This window comes from Pelodiscus sinensis, chromosome 3, assembly GCF_049634645.1.
Source record: "Pelodiscus sinensis isolate JC-2024 chromosome 3, ASM4963464v1, whole genome shotgun sequence".
Lineage (NCBI taxonomy): Eukaryota > Metazoa > Chordata > Testudines > Trionychidae > Pelodiscus > Pelodiscus sinensis.
In genome coordinates this window covers 57,158,781-57,172,782 of record NC_134713.1, presented here as the reverse complement: position 1 = coordinate 57,172,782, position 14,002 = coordinate 57,158,781, and the positions used below count along the sequence as shown (strand labels likewise).

General features: G+C 40.2%; 1 long non-coding RNA gene across 2 annotated transcripts in view; it reads left to right on the top strand.

The window, feature by feature from the left end:
- Positions 1-14,002, top strand: part of LOC106732617 (uncharacterized) — a 146,323-nt gene that overhangs the window by 18,993 nt on the left and 113,328 nt on the right. The window lies entirely within an intron of this gene.

The window sequence follows — 14,002 nt, the reverse complement described above, 5'->3', positions numbered from 1 at the left end:
CAAAAATATCAGCCTCATGGGATATAAATCAATTCACTAAATCAGGTGGCAATGGTTCTAACGTAGTTGAGCACAGTGCTATAGCCTCTTTAGTTTGGCATAGGAACCAAACAACTTATATCTAGAATTGTTCTGATTCATTGTAGAATAAAAGTGTTTGTTTGGACAAGTCAACAAAGCAGTCTCTTGCATCTGATGCAACGTGAGCATGATTAAATTACCTTAGCATCCAAAACCTGGGAAAAGAAGAACTTACTGAGAATGCACCAGGGATGGCCAGAGGAACATTTGTTTGTTTTACAGGACACCAGCTGGCTTTTTCAGGAAAGTACTTCAAGTATTGTTTAGCCATTTTTATGTATTCATATGTTTGAGAACAAAGATTAGAATTAGGTGAATTCAGTAAAGGAAAAAACTGATTAATTTTGGATAATGATTCTATGTGGGGGGAGTTCTACTTGTTTGGGTTTTTTAAATATTTTTCATATTTCATTAAACTTTTGTGAAACTAGTCCTGTTCATTCCAGATATGTTTGATATTTGTAAATGTTCACCTACTGCTAACAACAAATTTTTAACTCCGAGTTCACTTTCAGAATTCATGATAGCCACTTGTGCTGTGTGGTCACATGGTGTTATCTCTGTTATCTTACTGGATGATTGACACTTAACTGCAAAAAGAGGAATAGCAAATAGTGAATAATGTATATTGAATAATGAAACTTGCAGAATTCACAGACATTTCATAGACAATCAGCTGTCCAATATTTGTGAATAGTAATGACATCAGTAATAGCAGAAAATTGAGTTGTTTAATCACAAATATCTTTGCAAATATATATTTTTTCAATTTTCAACCACCTACACTTAAAATACTTTACTCCTGATCATGTACACGGTGCCAAGAGTTCTTTTCTTTTCAGTCTTTAGCACACTGTTGAAATATCTAGCAGACATGCTATTTCTTTTTAATAGCTATTAACTCACTTGGTCAAGATGAAAACAAAATATGAAAACTTGTCAAGAGGTAAAGTGCTGTGAAAAAAGAAAACTGCTGAAAACTGTAATCAGTGTTGTTGTTTTTTAAAAAATTAGCATCTTAGCTTTGTCTGCGATAAATGTTCATTTCAAAGACGAATACCATAAATTTTAGCACTTGGGAAAATCTTATGTTGACAACAGCTGGACTCTGAAGTATTTATTTATCTGTGAAAGAGTTGTATAGACTGTGCAATGGCAGTTCAAGCAGCTTTCTTGCCCCTTCAGTGTGCTTTCATCTTGAGCTGGTCAGCCCATCTCCATTGGCAAGAGTGTTTGTCCCCATGTCCGTTGTCTCAGATAGGTGAGAAGAAAGACAAGATACAAGGGATGTGGTTTAATTAATTATTAACTTAATTAATCTAGGAACTCTATATCCAATACCTGTTTAGCACAGGTCATAATTCCTTCCTCCAGTTGGTGGAGAGCTGCAATTAGCTTCCCACCTCTCCACATCTTAGTCCCCAGACTGTCAGGGTGAAGGGGCTGGGAAATCGGGATTGACTTCTCTCTTCATCAGACGTCAGGCGCTCTCCCGCTTTAGTCTCCAGTTTCCTTCAGGGAAGCCTTCCCCTAGTCTGCTTCCACTTCTGGCTTATTAGGGAACCAACCCCTCTATGGAACAACTAGCATTTCTGCACATGACAGACGGCTCTTCTACCTCTTTGCAGCAGCTGTTAATCCAGGCACAAGAAGGGGACGAGGATAGAGGGACAGGTTTAGCTACCCTCCTCAGGTGCTCAGGGAAAAGAGTTTAAGGGGATAGTACTGAGCCACCCAGCAGTTTAAATGATGCCTTTCTCCCTTCTCCCGTCCCACTGGCCGATCACCCTTCCACCGATGGATGGAAGACCTTTAAAGGAGCCACTTCCCTCTTTTCCCAGCAAGCCCTTGAGATTGCGGGGGGTGGGAGGGTGCGATCTTCTGTCAGCCTGTCTGCTGAGATTGGCAACTAGGACTCAGATTAGTGTTAGCTGTGATGGCAAGACCTTCTAGGAGACATAGAAATCTGTCCACCAGTAACTAAAATACGCCATATTAGCTCATTTTCCTAAATCTACCTAGTTCAGTGTGTTGAACAAAGTGACAAATTGGTCAACAGAAAAAACAACACTGATTTCTGTGTTTGTTTTGTCTGGTGGATTTCCATTTATTGATTTTCCTTGGTTTATTTACACATTTTTCTCCCACTTTAGCTCCTCCCAGATAACAGCATGAACACCTCACACTCCACCCTTGATTGAAAAAAGCATCGCTATGCAGAAAAACAAGACCTGTTTCCCTCTTACTGAAATCAATGGGACATCAGAACATGTGTAAAGTTATTCACATGCTGAAGTGCTGTCATAAGCATTTTCTTGCATGCTTTCCTGCATGAGGGCTTCCATGCGGCTGATTCCTCTCCTTCTATTGCACACGTTACTGCTCTTCCAGTGAGGGTTCCAAGCTCCTACTATCTAGTCTGCAGATTCTACTTTCCAGCTTCAGCTCCATTTCAATCTATTGCTCACTAGACACATGTGACTTGAAATCTGTCCCCACTACATGCTTCAGTTGAAAGGAACATGATATATTTTATTTATGTTCCAACCAATTAATCTGAACTTGACAAGGAACTAATTCCTTAGAGTTAAATTATGTAACCCTTCTCACATAAAGAAAAGTCTGCCCATGCTACCAGCCCCAATATAGCTATTGAGTATACTCATGTAAGTAACTTCTCCACAGTCTGGGACTTAATACTGACTATCACAGCTGAAGATTTGTATCCGAGCACAAAAGCACAGTAGTGTTTTTCTCATGTTCAAATAAATACACATAAAATATTTTTGTCCCACAAAAAATTAGATTAACTCTATTCAGCTGAAAAAAGCTAAAATTATAGATTAAAAGCTTACAATCAAGTAGGCTTTGGGATGGGTAAACTTGTCTCAGTGACATAACTTTTGAGCAGTTACTGAAAGCAAACCCAAAATCTAGACTTTGTAAGATTCACCATTCTATAGTGTCCATGTTAACTTTAACTACTACACCATTGAGAGTCTGAGACAATAAGACAATTTCATTACATCTGGTTTTAAATATTCAATATGTCACCACCATCCCAGCTTTGAAAATATATAGTTATTTCCAAAAAAAAAGCATATGCTGTGCACAAAAAATTAAAATGGAAGAATACCTCAGAGGAAGGCAGGGTCTTTCAAATTCCACTGAATTTAAATAGCAACTTTTATGAACAACTTTGGTTAAATGCTGATTGAAATTACTGGAAACTCATACATGTACTATAATATATTAATAAGAACCACAATAGTTTAAAATGCATTAAATTACAGGTTGAAACTCTTAACTGGGACTAGAGCTGGACTCTTAACATGGTCCAGCTGGACCACAGTTGTGGCCAGACTTGATTGTCCCAGTGAAGAGTTAGCACCTAGGAGCCCTGCAGGCTGGCAGGTCAGCGGGAGCACAATGCACGGCAGTGAGACCGCCCAGAAGGGCGGTGAGGCTGCCCGGTCCGAAAGTAGGAATAGGCATGGACAGAGGCAGCGGGGCTGCCGAGTACTGCAGATGCTGCCTGATATGCACAGAAGCAGCAGGGCTGCTCGGTAGGACAGCGGGGGCCAGCAAAAGTGGGGAGCTGGCCGGGAGGCTGTAGGTTGGGCTAAGGCTGGAGGGGCTGGTAGCAGGGGTCCAGAAATGACCTCCCCTGGCCGGCAAAATCCATCATCCAGGACTGACCAGGTCTTGAGGGTGCCAGACCAGATAGGTCCAACCTGTATTATGAAAAGTAGTAACTCCCCATCACAAATGGACGTCTCTCTCTGATGACAGCCTGTATCACAGAGGTGCTGTGTAAGTTGCCATTTGTGATATGACTATGGAGATGAGCAAGAGCTCCTTTTTTATCTGATTCTTCCATCTTAGAAGTCACTTACTTCATCAAGAAAGGGGTACAGAGGGCATCCCAAATTAATAAATTGGCCACTATTATTATTATTATTGTTAATAATAACTATGGGAGAAACTTTTCATAGAATCATAGGACTGGAAGGGACCTCGAGAGGTCATCGAGTCCAGCCCCCCGCCCTCAAGGCAGGACCAAGCTCCATCTACACCATCCCTGACAGATGTCTATCTAACCTGTTCTTAAATATCTCCAGAGAGGGAGATTCCACCACCTCCCTTGGCAATTTATTCCAATATTTGACCACCCTGACAGTTAGGAATTTTTTCCTAATGTCCAATCTAAACCTCCCTTGCTGCACTTTAAGCCCATTACTCCTTGTCCTGTCCTCAGAAACCAAGAGGAACAAATTTTCTCCTTCCTCCTTGTGATACCCTTTTAGATATTTGAAAACCGCTATCATGTCCCCCCTTTAATCTTCTTCTTTCCAAACTAAACAAGCCCAGTTCATGAAGCCTGGCTTCATAGGTCATGTTCTCTAGACCTTTAATCATTCTTGTCACTCCTCTCTGTACCCTTTCCAATTTCTCCACATCTTCCTTGAAATGTGGCTCCCAGAACTGGACACAGTACTCCAGCTGAGGCCTAACTAGTGCAGAGTAGAGCGGCAGAATGACTTTTGTGCGCATGCATTCAGTTCCTTTTGGGTGATGTTCCAACAAGTATTTCAATAAACCCAGTTTCTGAATTCAGTCCTTTGAGGACCTCTGGATAGGCCAAAAAAGTAAAGTTGTTTGGCCATTTGGATAAGTTGCAAACGTACTGTATTGCCTCATAATTTACTAACAAATTTGTAAGTTGGTTTTTAAGGTGGAATAAAGGTTAATAATTGGCCTCAAAGGAAGCATCTTTAAGAATAAACATGTTTTCTCTGTGTTCTCTTGGAGAAGGAAAAAAGCAGTGACAGGTGGCATTTTATTACTGGGAAAACCTCTCTCGATATTTCATTAGTTTGAAACTCAATCACTCAGTGCACATATCTCCTAGAGGATTTATCTTTGCTTTGAGGCCCTATGAACTCTAGGGTCTGTTGCTGTGGAGGGTATGAAAGAGATGTAAGCAAAGAAATATTTTCCTCTGAAAATGATGCTGAAATCAAATATTCTCTAGTGTAAAACAACACAGGATATTTTCCATCTTTTCTTTTTGGAATCTTTTGAGATGCCTCAATGACAACTTAAGTTAAATGACAAGGAGATGATGGTAATGAGAGCTCTGAAACTTTTTTTTCCAGTAAAATTCTCTAGGTATTAATTTGAGGATATTCAAGAAGTATAATCAACATAGCTCCATTTTTAAAATAAATGCTCATGTCAATGGACTCTCACAGATTAATGCCAGCTCAGGAACTGTCCCTTTAAATATTTGTAGCTTGCTGAAGTTAAAACATTAGCTTTAAACCAAATACAGTGGGTGTGTCTAGACTACAGGGTTTTGTCGACAAAAGTGGCCTTTTATCTACAAAACTATACCTGCATACACAACTGCTGAGTTCTGTTGACATAACATCAACAGAACTCGGCAGTTTTGTTGACAGCGGTAAACCTCATTCTACGAGGAATAATGCCTTTTGTCGACAGAATTCTGTTGACAGAAGGTGTTATTGCATCTACACTGTCCTTTGCGTCTACACTCTCATGTCAACAAAGCGGCTTGCTTTGTCGACAGAACTGGATGTAGTATCTGTCGACACAGCCTCTGTCAACAAAAGCCTGTAGTCTAGATGTACCCAATGTGTCCTTTTTACACAGTGTTGTGTTCACACTGGAAATAATGTCATTAAATAGATAATCCAAAGGGCTTGCTTAGGGCCACTTTAAGGAAAAGAACTTTCTTTGTGCCTCCTGAAAGTCAAGGGCACTTTCAGTCACTGAAGATACTACATAGAGAAGTTAGCATTTCAGTGTTTTTATACTATAAAAATAAACAGGGTAATAAAGAAATAAGCAAGGAAGCTTCAGTTCAGTATTAAAGGCAGAAGTCTGAGATGATGGTAGCTCATTATGCAAACAGAGCATTTGCAAAGTTTGCGTAATTCACTGAGGTAAAGATTATGTACTTCCATTGATGGAGTAAAAGCAATTTGCAAAGCAAAATTCAGTGTAATGTAATAAATGCATCCAATCTAACCTTCCCTTTAACAAGACTTCAGAGACAGAAACAGCACAAACATGATAAGATTAAACACAGAACACTGTCACTAAACTCTCAGTGTAAAATTCAGAAACTCCATTAACAATAGAAACTATTCAGTGAAATAGTTCCAGTAACACATTTGCAGAACTGAATACCTGCTAGTGCTTAAACACCTCCGTAGAACAAGAATAAAAGAAATGACAGAAAGTACTTCTTTTACAGCCAGAGCTGTTACAGCAAAGATGAGATTAGATCTCTTTCTAAAATATGCTTTCCTCAGCTTCTGGGAGAAGTTCTGAAGCCTGTGCATGCAGACTGTTAGATAGTAGGGGTCATGATGGCCCCTTCCCACCTTGGAATCTATGAGTCACCATGTTTGTTACCTTCTTTTGTGTACCAGGAGGAGAAAGGGATGACATTCTTCTTAAACTCACAGTTGCAGATTTAATCAATGACAATAAAATCTTACACCTCAGAGCATCAGCTGGTTACCTTCAGGGGTCAGGAAGAAAATATTTCTCCTGGTGCATAGTCGCTGTGTTCTAGGGGATTTCTATGTGTGTGGTAAAGAGGGTTGACTTTTTTTCTCAGAAGCATCAGAGATTGGCCACAGCTGGAGATGGACACAAGACAGTGTAGACAGTGCCTTGGGGAGCTCAAGAGAATACTTGTCGGAATCCATCAGCCTAGAATTGAGGACTGCATGTCTTGAGGTGGGTGCTGTTTCCTCATTGGTAGGGTTGCCACCAAGAACTACTGAAAAACTGAGTCCTGCAGGAAGTCCTACTCTGAAGGGCATGAGCAACAGCCCTCCATGATTCCCAGATTGGCTGACATTCTCCATATAAACCAGGAAGCCTTTTCAGGAGGTTTTTTGAGCAATGCAGACTTATGGTGTACTTTTCCCATAGGCCAAATTTGCTCCTAGTTGAAACTTTCCTGACCTGGCTCTTGTCCTCAGCCTGGTTCCCAGTGCTGATCTTGATATACCATAGGGCTACGTCTACACTGGCCCCTTTTCCGGAAGGGGCATGTAAATTTCATGAGTCGTAGTAGGGAAATGCACGGGGGATTTAAATATCCCCCGCGGCATTTAAATAAAAATGTCCGCCGCTTTTTTCCGGCTTTTAAAAAAGCCGGAAAAGAGCGTCTACACTGGCCCCGATCCTCCGGAAAAAGTGCCTTATTCCTACTTTGAAGTAGGAATAAGATCCTCCGGAAAAGGGCACTTTTTCCGGAGGATCGGGGCCAGTGTAGACGCTCTTTTCCGGCTTTTTTAAAAGCCGGAAAAAAGCGGCGGACATTTTTATTTAAATGCCGCGGGGGATATTTAAATCCCCCGCGCATTTCCCTACTACGACTCATGAAATTTACATGCCCCTTCCGGAAAAGGGGCCAGTGTAGACGTAGCCTTATAGTTTAGTACCTTTGCTGACCCTGGTGCAAGAACCTGGCTTGGCCTGACCCTGATTCTCACCTGGCACTCTCAATTTGGTAACAGACTCTGACTTCACAATTTAACTTGGCCCGGCTTCAGACTCTTTGGCCTACATTCTGAGCAGCTCACCCAATGCTAATGGGTGCCTGCAACCTTGCTCTAACACCACTTATAAATGTTTGGCCAGTGAGTCTTGTTCAATGGTCAAAATGATTGCCTTCTGTGGAGTAAGGAAGGAATTTTCTCCCAGGTCAGATAAGACCTTGCTCAGTGGGAAAGTCCTCTTGCTCTGCAGCAAGAAGTGCAGATAATTGGCTAGGATCATCTGTGTATATTTTCCTAATCAATTCCCTCACATTGATGAGACCTTGGTCTTTCCAATCATCTGCAAGTGAACCACAATACATTAGTGTTATAAGACTGAAATGCTATAGTTTAAAGCAGGGGTGCAGGACATTTTGGGGGGTCGGGGGCCACTAATCAAGTGAGAAGAAAAATAATCAATTGGGGCCACACACAAGTGAAAAGTGGGGGGAAAAAACCTCTGTGTGGCCCTTGAATGAAAAGGATAAAGACACTCCCCACATTCCCTTTGCACACCAGAGCCTGGGATGGGGGGCAGCCTAGTAGATTTTATGTGCTCAAGCCCTCAGGGTGGCAGCAGGGGAGCTGGAGCAACAGCACAGGGGTGAGCATCGGGCTGGATTCAGGCAAGCCAAGGGCCACATCCAGTCCCTAGGCCTAAGTTCCCTGCTCTAAACTTGTTGTGCTCAATGTAGGGGTATGTGGGTTAAATATAATGGACTGTGATATACAGGATGTGATCGGAGATAATCAAATGGTCTCTTCTGGTCTTAAATTCTACAGTATTAAATAGTGCCTTTATTTTGATTTGGAACTGCCTCAGACAATCAGATTATTACAAGTTGCTGCCTTGTTAGTGGCTGAGGGGAATCTGGCTTCCACAATGTTTCTTTCTGAATATCCACTCTGACTCCTGTCCCTCAATACATGTCTGCTGCAATATCTGAATCCCTCTGCAAGCTATCTCCCCATCTACCTTAGTTATGAGATTTAATGAGCCATATTTAATTGCACATAACCAAAAGGGCCATATTCAATTTCACATCTTTGCAAGCCATCTCTCTACCATATTAGCAAATTCTCAGGAAAATGGGGCCAGTACAGATGGGTATAAAGAATGATTCCCCAGATACTCCAATGGCAAGATATAAGGTGCTACACTGAGGCATAGGAAACTCATATACTTGAGTTCACTGCTCCCTCAACCAGGTTTTGTTTTGGTTTTTTATGTATTTGAATGCCAGAAGGGACCATTACAACCATCCCATTTTACCTCCTCTATAACATAGGCCTTAGTACCTTAGTAATTCCTTCATTAAGCCCATAAATTCCATTTGAGTTAGCATATCTTTTTTTAGAAGGGGATCCAGTTTGCCTTAAATATTTCATGCAAAGGAAAGTCCACCATGTTTCTTGGTAAATTTGTTCCAATACTTATTTTCACTGTTAAAATTTGCTCCAAGGTTCTAGTCTGGATTTGTCTAGTTTCATCTTCTAATCCTTGTTTTACCTCTGAGGGTACATCTACACTAGCTCCCTAGTTCGAAGTAGGGAGGTTAATGAGGGCAACCGAAATTGAAAATGAAGTGCGGAATTTAAATATTCCGCGTTTCATTAGCATGTTCCTGGGCGGTCGCCATTTTGGAAACTGACTAGCCCGGAATAACTGCCCGTGTCTACATGTGGCAGTGAAACGGGAGTTTGAAGTAAACCCCTAACTCAAATTAGCTGTTACTCCTCGTGGAATGAGGTTTAACAGCTAATTCGAGTTAAGGGGTTTACTTCGAACTCCCGTTTCACTGCCGCATGTAGACAAGGGCAGTTATGCCTGGCTAGTCAGTTTCCAAAATGGCGCCCGGGAACATGCTAATGAAGCGCGGGATATTTAAATTCCACACTTCATTTGCAATTTCGGTTGCCCTCATTAGCCTCCCTACTTCGAACTAGGGGGCTAGTGCAGATGTACCCTCAGACGTTCTCCAGCTTGACAGTATTTTGACATTATTTCAAAATAACTGCCTGCTGTGTAGACATGGACTTAGTTATTTCAGAATAACGCTAGTTATTCAAAAGAATGTTGCTGTGTAGACATACCCTAACTAACGCTGTCTACAGAGGTAATACCTCCTCCCTACTCCTGCTTAGTATTCGTCTACGTATACATCCAAGGAACATCTGAGCCTGCTTACCTACAGACTACGCTGTAGGTAATCTACTATAATCCTGTTTATCCGATGTTACCCCTAAATCCTTTCCAGTGTCACTATGTTCTAGGAGACCATCATCCATTTTAGAAATGAGTTGTACATTTTTCCTTTCTGATGAGTCCTGGTTTTCTGTTCCCACTCACTCAGGGATGGAGAAGTTTATAGGGGAAAGACCAGAGAGTTTCAAGGATGCACAAGATTCCCTTGCCCTCAGAAACAAGTTAAGTTGGGCTGGAAGGATTTGGATAACTGCTTTTTCTCCACCCCACCAATATAGTGCCTAGAGCAGCTGAAGATGTTTGAGCCTGACAAACTCATCACTCTGTGTGTCTGATATATTTTGGAACACTCAGATGGCTTTCCAAGCGGGTTCCTAAAGTAATTTCTGCCCAGGGTCTTGTCAGCTGTGTAGCAGCTATGCCGATGTTGTTGAAGGGGATCTTCCTCACAAGATCTTGTAAGCTGTGTGTTGCATACTGGGATAAGGTATATACTTCTCCCCATTTAAATATATAAGGAATTATTTTTAGTGGAAGCAGAAGTGGAATCTGCCACAGGAGTGCTTTTTAGCTATACAGATGTAAATAATTGTTCTTTCTAACAACTGTTCTTTGGAGGCTACCAAAAATACTTCAGAAGCAGAAAAGAGACAATGGGCAACAAAGGAGAGGGGGAGTAGATATATTGAAAAGCAGTTGCAAAGTTACATAATTATAATTACATAACGTCATAGCTTCTACCTATTAGCGTACAGGGGAGAGGTGTTTCTGAATCTATGAATGGATTTCTCAGAAGTTAACTTCATAAATGTAACTTCACAAAAATCATGGGAGTACGAGATCTAATCAGGCAGAGCCATTGTGTTCTGATCTGCCTTAACTTATTGTATCTACTGTTCAGCAAACATCTTTCCTAGCCCCTACACTACACAACGAGAAAATAACCCAGGAACGCCTGCCTTTGGAGCTCAGCAAAAACATCCAGTTATTCAGCAACAGTAAATATCAGTGTTGCCACCTAATTGCCCCTGTTTTGTAAACTTGATCATTATAATCCATTTTCAGATTTTGATTTGTACTCCTTCAAGCTGTTTACATTAAAAATACCTTTTAAACACAACTCTCAGATGTAAGTAAGAACCATACCAACATTTTTGAGTGTCTGGATACAAAGTGTTGATTCAGGGCTATCCAATAAATAAATTAATACATAAAATAGAGAGGAAAAATCCTCCCTCCCTCTGAAAAATCTCATACCCAGAATCCATTAGTGCTTGAGGCCAGAAATGCATGCAGTTGTGTGGTCAGTAACAGAGTGCTCTGCTTTACATTTTGAAAGATGCAGATTAGATATAAATAATTCTCCTTAGAAGCAATATTTTAGTCTCTCCAAAATCTAGCTCCAAGGAGAACATGCATTGTCTTTGCTCACTGAGATTTTAGAGAAAATGGCAAGTTAAGTCTGATTAGCTTTTAGTTACAGACATGTACATAACTCCTATTCATTTACATGGAGTGATGTGTGCAACTACCTAGGGGGCTGAGCCATTTTTCTCTCTGATATAGCAGTGATTTAAAAAAGCATGCGTTTCCTTCCTAGTGTTGTACTAATAGAATACATTATTAATATTTTCCTTTTATGACTATTTAAGATGTTAGTTTACTTTTTGTAGCTCTCACAATTTGAGGAAAGGAAATTGACTTATCAGTTTTGTGTTTGCTTATAGTTGGTTTCTAGTCAATCTCATTCCCTCCTTTTTATGCAATAGCATAGTATTTGGATTGCAGACACAGTGCCTCTCATATCAATTCAAAATGCTGCAGCAAAGATAATTTTCCTAGACTATTGATTAGATGCCTCCTTATATTCCTCCACTGGCTCCCCCTTTTTCCATCTCAGCAAACATAATCTACTTGACTGCACTTCCACAGATCTTCATGGCCTTTCTCCACCCTGCCAAACATCTCTTAGGGTACATCCACACAGCAGGGCTAAAGTTGGAATAAGCTAAAGGGCTAAAGTTGGAATACGTAACTTCAGTTACGTAGCTTAAGTCGAAATAGCTTAACTTGTCTTTTGGTGCTATCTACATAGCAAAAAGTCCTTCCTTCAACTTCCCTGATTCTTTGTGAAATGAGTGTTACCATGAGTTGGAGTAAGAAGTCCTCCAGCTCGACATTATTTCAAAATAAAGGCTTTTAGTGTAAATACACACTATGTTATTTCAGAATATTGACAGTTATTCTGAAATAACGCTGCTGTGTAGACATACCCTTCTTTACTATCCAGAAATCAACTCCCACCTCTGTGGCCAAATCTTGAAACAAGTCACTTTTCTCCTATGCTGCCCCTCATGCTTTGGATAGTTTGTAACCATCTACAAACTTCTTCATTGTCCTCCTTCAAAATTCTTATCAGCCTCTTTTGCCATAATGCCTATCAAAAATAGACAACAGTCAAGCTGCTGGTATACCGAAACTACTGCCTAGCATGCTGGCCAATATTGTCTCATTTCCTTATGTTCTCTCATGTCTCTCTCTGCTATTTCTTGTATTTTACTTAGATTGTCATCTCTTCTGGGCTGGGACCATCTTCTTGTTCTGTGTTTGTACAGCTCCTAACACTATGGCTTCCTGGTCTATGACAAGAATACGTAGGCAATAGAGAAATATAAACAATAAATAACAATATTTATGATGGGGAACTAAGGCTCAGAGATTAAGTGACTTTCCCAAGTTTGCACAAGAAGTCAGTGACAAAGCCAAAAATAGACCACACATGTCCTGAATCGTAGCCTGCTGTCTTAACCATAAGTCTGCTTTTCCCCAGAAGGCTAGCCCTCAGTGTGACATTGTACCACATTTCTAATACAGCATATATCTTCTTCGTACACTGACAGTTCAAGTGGTAGAAATTAAGCATCGGCTTTTAAAGTGCTTCTTGGGAAATGCATTATTGCAAAAGTGCTGAATTTAATGTAAAAATTGCAGTCAAATATTGTTAATTGACACTTCTCTCTATCAACTGACAACAAAGGTAAGATAATGATTTCTGAATGATTACTTTTATTTCATTTTATTCATTCTATGTTTGTAAATAACCTGCGGATTAGAGAAAGTGTTTTAATAATGCATAATGAAGAAAGTATGAAGGTATTTCAGATGTTAATTCTCAGTTCAGCATCAGAAGAAAATTAAGCATCTTTGAAAAGTAAATTGGAATATGATTTTGCAATAAGTGCATTTAATTTAATTGTGGTTAGAATTATTAACAATATTGTGGGAGTATTTTGTATAAAATATAGAATCAACAAAGCATTATAAATGATCATTTCAAACACAAATTCTTCTTGGAATTAAAACAAATAAATTACAGCTATGAAGCAAAACAAGGTCATAATGTAGAAAGCATACTAATTAAGGGATTCAGATCCAATGATCTGATCCTAGGCTGTCTTTATATTTCTTAAGATACTGATACTGTAATCATGCCAGCCAAACATACTATAAATCTATGTAACTAATTTCTCTGAAATTAAAGTTCTCATATTTCATGCTATGATACATATCTCTTTATTATTCCCTGAACAGGAGTTCACTGCACTTGTAGCATAAATATTTACCCAGGTTCTTACTAAGGGCCTGTTTTTGCATCACTTGAAATCAATGAGAGGTTTGTCACTGACGTCAATAGGAGGAATAGGACTGAGTTATAAACTAATATCATTCTAAAATAAAAATATGCACTTACAGCATTGAGCAAACAGAACTTCTTCCATTCTTCCTACTGTCATCAGGGCAGCCCTCTCTCATCCCAGACATTGGATCACAGGAGCATGTCTCTCCACTACCAGATGTGACTACCATCTCCATCTTCTGGGTGTAGAGCTGCCCTAGAGCCAAGACTCTGGCTATCTTTTAAATCTGTTCAACCCATGTTAGATGTCTTCACTGGCACAAGTCCAAATGCCATACAAGCCAGGATTCCAAAAGCAGCCCCAGCATTGGCTGCCTTTCCATTCCCTCTCTGTCACTCGCCCACCTCACCCAGTTCCCACTGAAATTAATGAGTCATTCCATTAACCTCAATAGGAGCTCGACTAGGCCATAATTTCGTCAATGGGCATAGTTA